At 50.2% G+C, this 15,703-nt stretch overlaps 1 protein-coding gene across 1 annotated transcript in view; it reads left to right on the forward strand.

Annotated features, from left to right (window-relative positions):
- Positions 1-14,165: 14,165 nt before the first annotated feature.
- CRACR2A (calcium release activated channel regulator 2A) overlaps positions 14,166-15,703 on the forward strand; it is a 96,192-nt gene continuing 94,654 nt past the window's right edge. The window contains 1 exon segment of the mRNA XM_032473054.1: positions 14,166-14,299. The gene's annotated coding sequence lies outside the window, so the exon portion shown is untranslated.

Genomic DNA, 15,703 nt, shown 5'->3' on the forward strand with positions numbered 1-15,703 from the left:
CGATCTTCAGGTCTATCTATGTTGCTGCAAATGGCATTATTTTTATCCTTTTCATGGCCTAGTAGTATTCCATTGTATAAATATATCACATCCTCTTCATCCAGTCATCTGTCAATGGACATTTAAGTATGTTTTAGGTGCTTGGTAAGTATTCTTGGTGGGGCAAAATCTAGGTTAGGCATGTATAAAGCACTGAAGTACATGTTAGCTCTTTTCTTGTGTAAAGGCTAAGATTGTAGATCAGATTTGCAATAAATGTACTTGGACTATCACTGGTGTCAGAAGTATCTCCATCTGGTGATGCTAAAACCTGGCACCCTATCCCAGAGCTCTCAGCAGTGAAATCTGAGCATCTCCAGAGACCATGAGCAGCAGAAAAGGATGTGACTTGACTGGTCAAGTCTACACTGGCTTTGACTGGGGCCACCGTGCAGTCAGCCGGGGTCGGTCAGGATGTAATTGTCTGCACGGAGGAGGAGCTAGTCACCCTGGGCTTACATCTTCCAGAGCACAGATCTCCCTTGCTGAACCAGTCCTGAGCTTCAGACGTGACTTGTACAGATTTATTGAGGTATAGTTTCCATACCTTACAATTCACCCCTTGCAAGTGTATGATTTCATTGCTTTTAATAAAGGTATAGAGTTGTGCAGCCATCACCACAATCCAGTTTGGAAACCCTGCTACCATCCTAAAATTGTTCTTAAGTTCATTGGCAGTCAAGGTCAGCTCCCACCCCCCGACCTAGGTAGTCACTTATCTACTTTCTGTCTCTGTAACTTGCCTTTTCTGGACATTTAATATATATGGAATTAGAGAATCATATAATATAAGCAACCTTTGCATCTGGCTTCTTTAAGCACGATTTTTTTTTTTTAGGTTCATCCATGATGTAACCTGCACCGATATTTCATTCCTTTCTGTCACTGAATAGTACTCCCCAGCGTGGATATACCGCGCTGGTTTATCCATTCAGCAGATGGTAGGCATTTGGATTATCTCCAGTTTGGAGCTACCATGAATCATGCTGCTCTGAACTTTCACTTACGAGTCTTTGTGTGGACGTGTCTTCATTCTTCTTGGATAGATTCCTTAGAATTTGTGGGTTTGGGGTAACTTTATGTTTAACTTAAAGAAACAAGCAGTCTTTCAAAGTAGAGGTACCATCTTCGTTCCTGCCAGGAACGTGTAAGGGTTCCCGTTTCTGCATACCTGCACCCATGCTGTCCTTTCGAACGCAGCGCCTGGGAGAGGGTGCCGGGGCCGACGGTTTTAGCCTGCATTTCCTAATGGCTGGAGACACTGAGCCCCTTTCCATGTGCTTATTCGCTCTTCATATGTCTTCTCTGCTGGAAAGTTTGTTCAAGTCTTTTATCCATTTTTTAATCTGCTTGTTTGTCTTCTTACTGAGGGGTGAGCGTTCCCTTTACATTCTGGATACGAGTCCTTTACTAAATACATGTTTTGCAAGTACTTTATCCCAGTCCATGGCTGGTCTTTTTCATTTGTTAAGGTTGTTTCTTAAAGCACAAAGATTTTTAGTTTTAATAAAGTGCAATTTCTCCATTTTTTTTAATGGCTCTCTTTTGGAGCTGTAAAGACTTTCACCAGCGTTCGCAAAGATCTTTCTCCTGTTTTCTTCTAAAAGTTTTCCAGTTTTAGTTCTTACACTTAGGACTATGATCCATGCTGAGTTAAATTTTATGTGTGATGTGAAAGAAAAAACTAGGTTAATGGATCTCCCTTTTCCCACCATCATGTCTCCATTGAATTGTCTTGTTACTCGATTTGGAAATCAATGGGCCATAAAAGTAAAGTTTTATTTCTGGACTGTCATTTCTGTTCCGATGACCTGTACACCCATCATGGTGCCAATACCACATTGCCTTGCTCACTGAAGCTTTCTAGTAAATTTTGTAAAATCATGTCCTGCAAATCCTCCAACTTTTCTCCTCCTCTTCTGCAGTATTGTCTTGGCTACCCTTGGTCTTTGCATTCAACATTCATATTTTAAGTGATTTTTTTATCATTGGGTTAATGTCTACTGCATTAATAACTGTCCTATTTCTGGCACTTGTTCTTTGTTTCTTTTTTGTCTTCCCCTCTTTTTCTTTCTTTCCTGGTTTTTATTGAGAATCTTATAAGATCCTATTTTTCTCCTCTCTGAACATCAATTGTACTTCTTTTTAAAATATTGCTTAGCCCGGAGTTAGGAATATATGTTTACAAGTAATCTAAGTCCACGTTCAAGTATGTCTATATTTATAATTCTCATTTTTCCCTCCTGTCCCTTACAACAGTGCTGTCATTCACTTATCTATATGGTACAATCACCCAAAACATTAGTATTATTACTCTAAACAAATAAGAATTACTCTAAACAATTAATAGGAAAAGTAAAATATGTTATTTCACTTCACTGACTACCTCTCTGGTGCTCTTCCTTTGAGTATATAGAACCACGTTTCTGACCTGTATCATTTTCCTTCTTCCTGAGGAGCTTCTTTTAAAATATATCTTGCAGGGCAGGCATACTGGTGATAAATGCTCTCCAGGTTTTTTTGTAAGAAAGTCTTTATCTTCCCTTGACTATTGAAGGAAAATTTTGCTGGATATAGAATTCTAGACTGGTGGTTGTTTTCTTTCAAAATTTAAAATTTGGAAAGAAAGCAACCTTACTTGCATGGTTTCCAATGAGAAGTCCAATAAAACGTTTATCCTTGTTCCCCTGTAAGCAAGGTGGCCCTCCCTTCCCCTCACTTCTTTCAAGACTTCCTTTGCCTTTGGTTTTCTGCAGCTGAAATCCAAGATGCCAAGGTATAAACTCTTCAGTGTTTATCCTGCTCGGTGTTCTCTGAGTTCCTGTAGTTTGGTGTCTACCATTAATTTTGGAAAATTCTCCGCCATTATTACTCAAATTTTTTCTTCTCCTTTCCTTCTTTCTTCTTCTTCTATTATTCCCAACACACAGATGTCACACTGCTTGTAATCATCCCACCATTTTTGGATAGTCTGTTTTGTCTTTTTCATTTTTTCCCCCCTTTGCATTTCAGCTTGGAAAGCTTCTATTGACAGCTATTCAGTCTCACGGATTCCTTCCTCAGCTGTGTCCAGTGGACCCACGAGCCCATCAAAGGCACTCCTTCTTCGTGCTGCAGTGGGTTTGACTTCTAGCACTCCTTTTGATTCTTTCTTAGAATTTCTCTCTCTCTGCTCACGTTATCTATCCATTCTTGCCTGGTGTCTACTTTTTCACTGAAGCCCTTAACATGTACTCCATTATTTTTAGTTTGCTGCCTCATAATTCCAAAATCTATGACATCTCTCAGTCCAGTTCTGATACTGTTTTTGTCTTTTCAGACTGTTTTTTCCTGCCTTTTCACAAAAGCAGACATAGTGTACTAGGTAGTAAGGACTGAGGCAGATAGGCCTTTTCTGAGGTTTGGTGTTAATCTGGCTAAATGCTGGGCTGTGTTTAATGTTGATGGTAGCTGTAGGGTCCTTGTGCTTCAGCTCTTTTGCTTGAAATCTGCCGTTATGATCCTGGAGCCCTGTGGATGTGGTGGGAAGATGTCAGGGAGGGGGAGCATTCTGTATAATCTTATGATTAAATCTCGGTATTTTCCTGTGCCTGGGTCTTGGGCTGTGCCATTCAGAACTTTTTCTTTGTCTTTTTTTTTTTTTTTTTTATCTTCCTTCAGGTGAGGCAGGAAGGCTATAGGAAACAGGAGTTGGCTAATTGCCCTTCTCCCCGATGGATAAGGCTCTGGTACAGCTGGCCCCTTGGAGAGCAGGACTTTGTGATGGAGAAGGCTCTGAGCACATATAAACGTGGCCACTTCCCCACGCTTTGCCTGAAACGTGAGGGAGCTGCTGTCGGGTTCTCTCCTCTCACCTGGAGTATCTGGTGCGCTCCTGAAGTAAAACCCATACAAGTGTGTATGTGGGTTTCCCCAAAGCTGCACCTCCGGGAGAGTCTCACTCTCCAGCAATCCACACTCAGCCTCCAGCAAGTCATCAGAATGATCATTTAAGTGCTCCTACCCTTTTGTGGCCACGGTGGTTTCTTCTCCAAGTGAGCTGATTGAGGCTTTGAGTCTCCTTTTTCATCTGTCTCCCCAGATTTCAGGGTGGTGCTTTGCCAGCGACATCCACTTTCTGATGGTCTAAGAAAGTCGTTTATTTTCAGTTTGTTCAGATTTTATCTTGTCACAAGTACAGAAGTGATGAATTCCAAGCTCTTTATATGTCATACCTGAAACTGGAATTCCTCCATTCTTTTGCTTTTAATCTCATTGTTGCTTTGACTCTAAGCCACTTCCCTTGCAGGCAGCACGTGGTCTGGTCTTGCTCTGTTTTATTCAGTCTGATCATCTGTGCCTTTTACATGGAGTGTTGAGTTACAATTCTGTACCTCGTTCCATGTGTGGGTTTTTTCCCCACAGCCTCAAGCAATTCCGCAACCCCAGCTGGGCGTCCTACAATTCAGCTGAGTTCTGACCCCACTGACCTGGAAGTGGCATCAGACAGCGCAGGGTGAGGGCTCAGTCCCACAACACTGCCCCACGTCAGATGCCGCCGCGAGTCCCAGTGGCTTCCTGTGCTTCTGACCTACCAGCTATAAATTGGAGGTTCCCATGACCCCCAGCTCTGGTTTGTGACTCACAGAACTTAGGAGAACCAAGGCTGTCAAAGATACAAATCAATAGGCAGATAAAGAGACACACAGGGCAAGCTCCCAAGCAGAGGAGCTTCTGTCCCGGCGGAGTTTTGGGCCCAGCACGGTGGCACATGGAAGTGCTCTGATTCACCAACCTGGAAGATCTCCAAACCCATCCTTTTGGGTTTTTACAGAGGCCCCGTCACACGGGCATGGCTGATTAAATCATGGGCCGCTGCAATCGGCTCAAACTTCAGCCCCTCTCCCTTCCCCAGAAATCAGGGGGTGGGGCTGAAAGTGCCAACTCTCCTTTCAAGATCGGTTCCCCTGGCAACCAGCGCCCCACCCCTCATCTTCGGGGGAGTTCCAAAAGTCATCTCATTAACAAACTCAGTTGTGGTTGAAAGGGTCTTGTTATGAATGATAAGATACCCATTCCACCTTTATGGCTCTTAGCTCAGGAACTGAGGATAAGAAACTAAGTATTACAACAAAAGATGCCCTCATTGCTCTTATCACTTAGGAAATTCCCGGGGTTTGGGGAGCTGTTAGTCAGAAACTGGACAAAGACCAAATATATATTTCTTATCATAAAGCACAATGTCACAGCCCGTTTACATTTAGTGTAATTACTGATATGGCTGCATTTCCATCTCCTCTCTTTGTATTTGTTTCCTATTTTCCTCAAGTCTTTTTAAATTCCTCTCTTCCTCCCTCCCTCCCTTCCTTCTTTTGTATTAAATCAGTATGTTCAGTGCATCATTTAAATTCCTCTCTCGCTGTTGCTTTGCTGTGTTTATAGTTACTTTCTTAGTGGCTGCTGTAGTCTTACAATATGCATCTCAACTTACCCCAATCTGATTTAGAATAACATGAGATTAATTCTAGGAACTTTGTTCCAAAATATTTTCTTTTCCTCTCCCCTCCTTTGTTCTATTATTATCATATCTATTTCTACCCAGTAATGTACAGTGTTATAACTTTTGCTTTATACAGTTTCTTTTAAAGAACGTAGTAGCACAGGGAACTACATTCAATACCTTGCAATACCCTTTAATGAAAAAGAACATGAAAAGGAATATGTATCTCTATCTGTATAACTGAATCACTATGCTGTATGCCAGAAATTAGCACTGCTTGTAAACTGACTCTACTTCAATAAAAAAGAAAACAACATTGACGTATTAATAAATTTAAACATGTTACCATTAATAAAAATATGGTGAAAATGAAAAAAGAAGAAATTAAGAGAAGAAATGAGAAAATATATTGATTGAGTCTTTGTGTTTATCATTTCTGGGTCTCCTCATCTCTTGCCGTGGACTTGACTGTCACCTGGTGTGCCCTTCTGTCAGCCTCAGCGACTTCCTGTAGGATTCCTCATAAGGCGTGGCTGCTAGTGAGACGTCGTCTCAGTCTGTGGTTGTCTGGCGAGACCTTTACTTTGCTCTCACTTGTGAAGGATGGTTTTGCTGGATACAGGATTCTTGGTTGGCAGATATTCTTCAGCATCAGAATATGTCATTCCATTCCTGTGTGGCCTCCATTGTTTCAGAATTGATTCATTTGTGTAATTGCTGTCTTTGCTGAGATGTTTAAAATTCATCGAATCACTGTTGTCGTACTTTCCTTACATTTGGGGCACAGTTTCTCTCAGTTACTTAGACATATTTATAATCGCTGCTTTAAAGGTTTCGTCTGCTAAACCGCACAGCTTAGGGACACCCAGAAGCAGCTTCCACTAACCGCCTTCTTTTTTCCCGAATGTGGTCCCATTTCCTCGTTGCTTTGCCTGCCTTGTAATCTCTTTGCTGAAAACTGGACACTTTACTTCATATATTTAGTAACCGTGTCTTCTCGTTGTCTCCTGAGCGGTGTTGCTTTTTGGTGTGTGTGTTCGCTTAATAGCTTGCTTGGACTAAACTGTGCTACCTCCACAGTGGGCATCTATGAATGCCTCTGCTGCTTTGTTTCCTTGTGTTTCATTCCTCAGTTTAGTTTTCTGTAGTCATCCCTGTGTCTGCTTAGATCAGGGTTCAGCCAAAGACTGGTCAGAGGGTGGGCTCCGATACCCTGAGCCAACAACCCTCCACGCTCTGCTGATGAATCTGTGAGTGAGCTGGGGAGCCCATTCGAATGTATAGCTTTTTTTTTCCCCAAGCCTTCCAAGGCTCCAACTTTCCATCAAGCGCTTGCCTCTCCCCTGCACGTGCGGGCAGGCTCCGCTGGCCGGGGCTGTGTGGGCGGCGAGGCTGCTCCTGCCTGTGCAGTGCTTACAGGCCACCTCTGTCAACGCATCAAGTGTGGGGAGTTTATCCATTTCCCCACGGCTGCCTCACTGCCCTCAATTTCCTGTTAAATTTCCAGGTGGTCACCGGTTCACTGCTCACCCACGTCAAGCTGGCAGCATTGCTGGGCCCCTCGGTCCACTTGTTTTCCTGAGATCACCATTAAATTGATACCTCTCCAAATAAAGAGAGACCGCTGTTGGCAGTGACAAAACACTGCTGGTTTTTACAACCTGCCCTGGTTGACCCATCAAACAACAGCGCTGCGGGGGATGGGAACAGCTCCAGGCAAGGACAAAAACCCAGCGGTTTTCCTGAACAAACCTTCCTCAGTTTGTTGCATGTCTTCAGTCAGTTTCCCGAGTGCGAAATGGTTGTTTTCGACAGCTCTGACCACGATTTCTATTGCTTTTTTGGAGACGTGGTTTATCAACCTCTTTACGTTCTCATGCTGGAGGGGACCCTCTGAGCATGAGGGGATTTACTGCGTCTTCCCCAAGCCGCGAGAGCGATGTACCAGGAGGTAAGCGCTCTGGGCCGAAAGGCTTCCTGCCTGGACTCTGTCGGTTCCCGGCTCTGGCTCTTTGCAGCCTCCAGAGCAGAAAAGCAATGAGGTTGTACAAGGCGGTTGCTACCATTTTTACCATTTTGAAAATGTTAAGTTGCTAACAGAATTCAGCTAATAAAGATACACAGTGCACCTAAAATGACTGATTTCGCCCTTTTCATAATCATGCTGTCCTGTTTATGGCAAGGAAGGTGGTGTGTATGCTCCGTCTAAGGAGAGGCAAGTCCGTTGACTCCAGTAGAAAAGGAGGCAATTGATTTCTTTTCTCTCTTCTTTCTTCCCTTTCCGTCCCTTCTCTTCTCTCCCCACCCCGCTCCCCGCCTTCCTTCTCCCCGCCCCTCTCTCATGCCTTTTTCCATCCTGACCCCGCCACCCTGACTTAGCTCCAGGCACCGTACTAACAGCCCTCTCTGTGAACCGTCTCATTTATTTCCCACGACAACCTCATCGGGTGGGTCCTGCCCTAACAACGTGTCACAGATGAGGAAACTGAGGGTCAGAGAAACGTCCTGGCTTGCCAGAAGCTGCAGTCAGGTCGTTTCCACCCTTCTCTCCCCTTCCCCTCCGCAGCACCGACTCCACAAACAAACTGGATGTAAGGTGGCGGTGTGACCATGTCTCTGGGGGATGCGGTCGGGAGCTGGGGGCGAGGGTGCTGCTCCCGGCTGTGAGACGTGGCGATGCCTTCCTGCGGCGGGCGCTGCGAGAGCTGGGTCTGGTCCTGGACTTGGGCTGGAGACGACAGGGAGGGCCCTTCGGACAGAAAGAGTTAGCACGACATTGCTGCTGGAGCACAGACGAGGGGGGCTACGCAGCCTGTCTGCGAGCGGGAAGCAAGAAGCAAGCTCGGAGGCTGTTGAGGGCTTTGGAGGCCAGCCTAGAAAACTTGGATTTTATTCAGAAAACCCAGAAGACATGTTCATGGAAAGCTTTCAGGTTTTTTTGTGTGTGCGTGTGTGTGTGCAGAGAAGGGGCATGTCTGGACTGGGCTTTGCGTGGCATCATCTGGCTGTCCCGTGCAGGGAGCACTGGATGCATGAGGGACTAAAAGTAGAAGGTCAAGGTGATGGTCCAGAAGGAGATGACGACACCTCAGCTAAGGTGACAGACCAGGTACGGTAGCCGTGGGGGCCAAAGGCGTCCTGGGAGAAATCCTACAGGACTTGAGAGGACTCATAACCTCATGAATTAGCAGCCAAATCTTATTCTAATTCTGATATCTGCCAGCTGATTTATAGCCTCTGGTTTTTCCTGAAATAATTCTAAGCAGCCTGTTGTTGTTGTTGTTCCATTTTGTTTTCTGATGGGTCAGGACCTGGCTGTCTATTTTGAAAGTAGGTCATTTAACTTTCACCTTCTGAAATTCCACATTGTCGGCTGGTTTAACTTTTTTTTTGGTTGGGGGGAGGCTTATTTATTTAATTTTTATTATTATTTAAAAAACATGGTTTATTAATGTAATTCGGCTTATTTAATTACTATTTTTTAATGTGGTTTATTTATTTAACTACTGTTAGGTTTATTTATTTAATTACTATTATTTTTTTCATGTGGTATAACCTTTGATGTCTACAGTCACAGCTTGGTCGAGAGCACCAGCTTAGAAGAATCAAACATTTTTTTTTTCTTCCCACATCAAAACAAAACACCTCCCCCAAATGGCGATATTCCTGATAAGCTCTGGAAGGTGGGAGACCTGGATCATCTGGAGCCGTCCCACCGTGTAGCTGGGCAGCAGCTTTTCTTTGTCCTCACTGCTCCTGGGATCCAGCGGGGTCCACCAGACTCTGGGCCTGAAAGCCTTCCCTGGCTTCTCGCAGCCTCTGCCTTACTTAAGCCCCTGCGTTTCTCCTTTGCTGATTCACTACCTTAGCAGCGTTCTGTGTATGTGCGTCCGCGCACGAGGAAGCAGAATAATGAGGACGAAGGATTTGTGCCTCCCTTCCTCAGACATTCTGCACGTAGTAAAACGGCAGATAGAAAACACTGACTTCACCACTCTCACAAGAGCTGATTCTCCCTCTGTTTTCCTGTACTTTTGGGGCAATTTATGATTCGTTGCACAGTCTTAATTTTTTTTTGGCAGAAGTAATGAGAGCCCCTACTGCGCCCTTTCGGGGACACCCTGGATCATACAGTGCACTTTCCCGCCCTGCTCTGTAAACGCAGGGTTCGGAGAGTCCTGACAGAACAGCGAGTCCCACACAAGGCCTCGGCCCCAGGTCCTCTGCCTCTCGGAGGCTGCGTTCGCGGGCTGGGGACGGGACACGGCCCTGCAGGGGAGGCCAGGGAGAGTCGCGTCCCCACGCTTTTGGCCAAGTCGCCCTGGACCACGGTTATGTCACCTAGGCTCGTGGGACTGATGGTGGCTGTACCGCTTTTCGGCTCCGTAACCATGACGCCATCTGATTGACAAGGTCCATCCTTGCTGCTGGAGAGAGAACGTAAAGGCGTGGCTCACAAGTAGGTCAGATCTTACCCGTCCTGCTCCGAAGGACTCCGGGTTTGTAAAGAGAAAGCACGTGGCTTTCATAAACACCCTCCGGGAGCATGTATTTTCCTACGTTCTTGCCTTATTTTTTAAGACCAGCAGTAACCTGAACTGGCCCCTGCACTCTGATAGAAACTGTTGCCTTCCCACCCAAGCCCAGCGAGTTCAGGGGGAAGAAAGATGAAGATGTGGCCACAGGGCCATCTCCTCTGGCGTCTGCTCCTCAGTGAGAGCTCCCAGCCCCCTAACCCTCTGACCCTGGCAGCTGTGTGGTGTGACCTTGGCTGGTGAGGCTCCGGGAGGCGGGACAGGTGTGCCGTTGTGCGTGGCGCCTGGGAGAATCAATACTGAGTGGTCTGTTTGTTCTGTCGGCTTCCACCTGTTGGAAACTCTGTAATTGTAGCCATTCATAACAAGGAAGAAGGAAGCACAGGGAATTCCTGTACTGGGGCAGGGAGTGTCACGCAGGAGGAACAGGCCTCCAGGGCTGGGCAAGGGCAGCATGTGGGCGAGAAAACAGGACCCCTGGGAGGAAGGCATGAGGCTGAGCGGGGACTCTGGAAGAGGCGAGCACAGCTCCCCGGAATGTCGCTGGGCCCTGCAGTCCCGCTTACTGCTCCCCTCTACCCCCAGAGGAGAGAGCAGCTCGCAGCACCTGGGTCTAAATGCCACCCCCATCTCCCCACCTCTCCAGCCATCACCCAGTTTCCTGCAGCACAGGGAAAGCAGGACCCACTGCCCTGGAGCTCCGCCCACTGTCCTCCAGCACCCGGCTCCCCACCCTCCCTCATCCCCCACTTCCGCCCTGTTTCTGAGACCCAGGGGCTCAGGTGGAGACTGAGGGGCCTCCACATCCTGACCCAGGCCCTCCTGCCTCTTCTTGAACCACGGCCTTTGACCACCCCCTCACTCCCCTCCCTTCTCTCTCCCGCAGAGACTTGACCCCAGTCTGTGCATCCTTGAGCCTCCTCTGTGTTTCTCTCCATCTTCCCTCCCTGGCACTGCCGGCCTCCCTGGAGCAGCCACCCCCTCCCCCACTCCCCCGCTCCCCACTCACCCCCAAACTCTGGCACTGAGGCTCCCAGCATCCCTCCAAAACACAACAGGACACAGCAAGACAGCAAAAATCCCCTTTCCTTGCGCCAGTCAACTTGGAATTACCTTCATCATAGGCCTTTACTTTCATCCTCAACTACTGTGGATCAGACGCCTGTTCCCTGTCAGGCAGGCGGGCCAGGGGGATACAGGAAGAGCCCTGAGAAGACACAAGTGCCCTTCGGATGAAGATCCCGTGAAATGCCATCTGCTGCTAGCTTTCCAGCACGGGTGACTTGCTCTCTTCCTGAAGTTGGCTGGGTCTGGGCCGGGCGGGTAACCAGGGGCTATGGGAGTCGGGGTGAAAGGTGAGGTGGGGCTGAGGACACTGAGGAGGGCTGAGGGCTCCAAGGACACACGTTTCTGGTGCTGCCAAGACCTCGCGGTGGCCTCCGGGGCGGGGTTCGCAGGAGCTGTCTAGGGCTCCAGGCCTTGGTGCAGAGCGAAGGCCCCTCTCCCAGCAGGCACCATGGCAAGCAGCCGGGTGGCCATGCCCTGGCCAGGCCCCTGCCCTGGACCCCAGGCTCCCCCGCCGTCTCTGGCTGAATCCCGCAGGACTGAGAGCTCCAGGGAAGGCCGAGGTCCATGCAACCAACTAGCTGTGCCCACCTGGGGGGCCAGCCGCAAAGAAAACTGCAGGGCCCCTTGTTCAAAAGGATTAAGAGTTTCAAGACGTGACAGCAGAGCGTTAAACCAAGCACGGGGCCCTGCACCTGCCTGGAGCCGGCCCCGCCCTGGGTTCTTTCATCACTTCCTAGTTGCTCAGTAAACACTCTTTGAAGGAGTGAGTTTGGTTTCCCTAAGGATTAGGGATTAGGAGCCAAGGACCCTGGGGAAGGAGAAATCGGAGCTCCTCCTCCCTCCTGCGCTCCGGGCGGCCGCCCAGCCTGGGGCCAATCAGTGATGCCTGCGCCCACGTCCTGCATCCACACTCGAGGAGGATCCTCTCTGCCGCCTCTGTGTGTCTGCCGTGGGCTGACTCAGAGGCACACACGGTGCTCACATGGAGCTTTCCAGTGCCTCCGGGCAGCGACTCTGTGATTCTGAAGGAGACACAAGGCATGGTGCTCCGTGGAGAGGCCCAGGCAAATCAAAGCCATCACCGGAAAGCCCAAAAGGTGTGGTTAGTGTTTGCACCGTGGAACGTCCAGGTGTTCTGAGACGGGCAGAACGGTGGCTTTCTGCCCTACAATGTAGGTGTCATTAGATCCCAGACGTGCGGCATGCGGTCCCGACTCGCGATGGGATTGGACAGGGAGCAGAATGATGTCAGTGCCAAAGAGTGCATGGGGCTGGGCGAGAAAACTAGCCCCGAGAAGCAGCAATTCCTCGGGTGAGGCTCAGCCTTTCCAACTCAGTTGACTCCACCCGCAAAATAATACAGTGAGCGATAACACAAATACCGGTCAGAGCAAAGGCCCTTGGCATTTTTCCTGTACCAGCTACTGTTCTCAGCCCTTTGAAGACGCACGCTTGGTTAGATCCTTAGAGCAGCCCCACAATGCGGGAACCGTGACTACCCACGTTTTACCAGTGGAGGAAAGTTGGGTAACTTGGCAAGGCCACGGCTGACAGGTTGGAGCAGCGAGGTCCAAACCCAGGTCTCCAGGCTCCAGACATGCACCTCATGACTCATCTCTTAATACCTCCTGGGACCAGGAGGGACAAACAAGCGTCAACGGGTGGGAGAGAAAGGCAACCTAAACCCACAAGGCAGCAGTATTAACACCATCCTTTAACAACAGAGACAATGATGTTACGTGCCTCTGATGCCCCCCTGTCTCTGTGGCCTCAGTTTTCTCCTCTGTAAAATGGGTGTGGGTAATCTTTGCATCAGATGATCTCCAAGATCCCTGCCAATCCTCAGTTGCTGATTTAAAAGGTCCTCCTTTTTTCACAGGGGCCTGGGAGAAGGCCAGTCCTCAGACGTGTGTGCTGGAGCAGCACAAAGACTCAGAGCTGGATACAGCCCACCCTGACCTTGGGGCTGACACAAGCAAGCACACCCCAGAATAGGGACGATGCAGAAGCCAGTGCACAGACAGGGTGAGGGAGTGGGGGCAGCTGACAGCCTTCTGAACCCCTGGGGTGGGGGGGGCTCTGGTGCAGCCCTGCTGCTGGGATGCAGGCTGGGGTGGAGGGAGGCTGTAGACCAGTGGCACCTGGGCTTCACGGAGAGGCAAGCCCACCACATCGCCATTTATGACAGCTTTTCCATAGGGGTTGATTTCTGTCCCTCCGGAACAGGGCTTGGTGTGGAGGGGGCGAGGTGCCGAAGCCGGGGAGAGAAAGGGGGATTTTAATCATAAACCAGCAGTGTTCTCCGAGACCAAGACCGGGCTGGGAGCTCTGTGGTGGGGGCCTGGGGAAGGATAGGTTACGATTTCGCAGGCAGAGAAGAACGCAGAAGGGCATTCCAGGTGAAGCAAGAGCTGCCGGCAGCTGGTGTGTGGTAACAGCCCCTGTGCTCAGAGCTGGGGTGCACATGTGTTTGGGGGAGAAGCCGTGTGAGGCCAGAAAGTTAACTTGTGTCCAGGGAGTGCGTGTGGAGGGTCCTGTGTGCTGGGCTCAGAGTTAACCTCCAGCCTGGCTGCCTCTGAAGGCCTTTGAAGATTTGTTTACTGCTTTGTTAATAAATATGTATTGGATGCTTTTTATTACACAGACACTGATGGCCACAGTAGAATGTACAGAAGGGAAAGGAAAAAGAGCTTTAAAGAAGGACGAAATCCCCAGAGATACCCGCTGGAGGGGCCGCGATGCCTGGCGTTTTCGGGGAGACCTCCATCTCTCTCTCCAGTGGGCCAGCAAGGCCTGGGGCTGATGTCTTCCTTTAAAGAACTGCCTGTAAAAGTCCTGGCATTGGGGCAAGAGGCCCCGGGGAATCGGGAACACAGGGGTCCAGGAAGCCAGAGCAGTCAGGCAGACCAAGGCGCCAGCAGCCCCGCCTTCGCCACCCAGGCTCTCCTGCAGGGCAGCCTGAGGTCTCCACCCCGCCCCCAGTTCCCGGGACAGCGGCGCGCGCAGATCCTGGAGGGCGCCCAGGGGGCGGCGGCTCCGGACGCGCGGCTTCCACGTCTGCTGCTGGGGCCGTCCAACCGCGCCAGTCGGCGGGCGGAGGGTTGGGCTGATCAGCCGGCCGGGCTGGCGGCGCCTCATGCTGCGCGCCAGCGGAGAGGCAGAAACCAAAGGCTGCAAGGTGGGTTCTGGGGAGGGAGGATGGGGGAGCTGAGAGGAAGGTGCCGGTGGGCGCTCCCACCCCTCTGCCCGGCAGCCTGGCGGGGGCGACGCTTCCTGCCTGCTGTCCCTGCTGCGCCTACAAGTGTGTGCAGCACATGGAGTTCCTGGGAGGCCACCTGTGGGGTGGGGGCCCCAGGGGAGCAGCTGGGCTCCCCTGCTGTCCCCAAGCCTGGCCTGCACCTTGCCCCATGAGCTCAGAACCCTGCAGGGACTGGAGGAGGCCCAGAAGCCCTGGGGCTGAGATCCGAAGGGACATCAGTGGCCCTGCTGCCAGACCCAGACTCTTTATTTTACCGATGAGGAAACTGAGGTTCAGAGTGGTGACATGACTTGCCCAGGATGGCAGGTCTGGAAACCAGAATTCCTCATCTGGAGGTCGGTGCTCCCTGGAGCCCTTGCCACGGAGCCGGGACAGCAGCAGGAACAAAGAACTGGGAAAGACAGAGTCAGAAATAGAAAGAGACAGAAAGAGAACCTCCCTGAGCAAAGGAAGGTCAGGAAATGGGGCGACACTTCCTCCCTGGCACCGCTTGAGCTGTGTTCTGGCCGCGTGACTCAGCCAGCCTTGCTGACTCTGGCCTAGGTGTGTGCACCTGTGCGTGTGTGTGTGTATGTGTGTGTGTGTGTGCACCTGTGCGTGTGTGTGTGTGTATACAGCCCAGCCTGTGGGAGAGCCCTCTGATGCCACGTCTGTCCACGTACACACGTTCTTGGGAACTTGCCCTGCATTTGGCTCTGAGGAGGATTCCAGGAATCCCCGGGGAAGTAGCTCGGCGTGGCTCCGGAGGGCAGGAGGGGCCCCGGGGTGGGAGTCCCCGGCGGCAATCCGAGTCTCAGAGAAGAGCCTAACTCACGAGGCCGTGCGTTCCCGTCTCTGGAAGAAACCAGCATGTGTGGAGGAGTCTTTTTATTAAGGCTATGGGTGCAGGGCTATGAAACTAGAGCAGCGTATTCTGCGGAGAACTGGAATTTTAATTCAAGGGTCCAGGGTTCATGTCCTTTTTCAGGTGAAATTAACACTCACGGCCGCGTTCGGTGGTGCTTGCCCACGAGAGCTGCTCTGGGCACATCTCTGGATGGTGAGTGAGAGGGTTCACGCCTGTCCTCTGAGGTCCCCTGGTGTCTCAGTCTGGACTGTTAAGAGTCATGAGTGCCCTGAGTCTCGGGCGAGTTTGGAGGAGGGAGGTCACTTCTGCACAGAGACGGCCGGATGCCCCCTGGAGGTGGCACTGAGGCTGGCCTTGAGGAGGAGGCTGGAGCTGCGCACTTGTGGGGAGGGACTCCTGAGCAGAGTCAGGGAGGTGGCTGTGTCTAGGACAACGCAGTGGACAGTGTGGTGAGGAATGATGGTTGGGACCAGATG

Source organism: Camelus ferus, chromosome 34, assembly GCF_009834535.1.
Source record: "Camelus ferus isolate YT-003-E chromosome 34, BCGSAC_Cfer_1.0, whole genome shotgun sequence".
In the NCBI taxonomy this organism is placed as follows: domain Eukaryota; kingdom Metazoa; phylum Chordata; class Mammalia; order Artiodactyla; family Camelidae; genus Camelus; species Camelus ferus.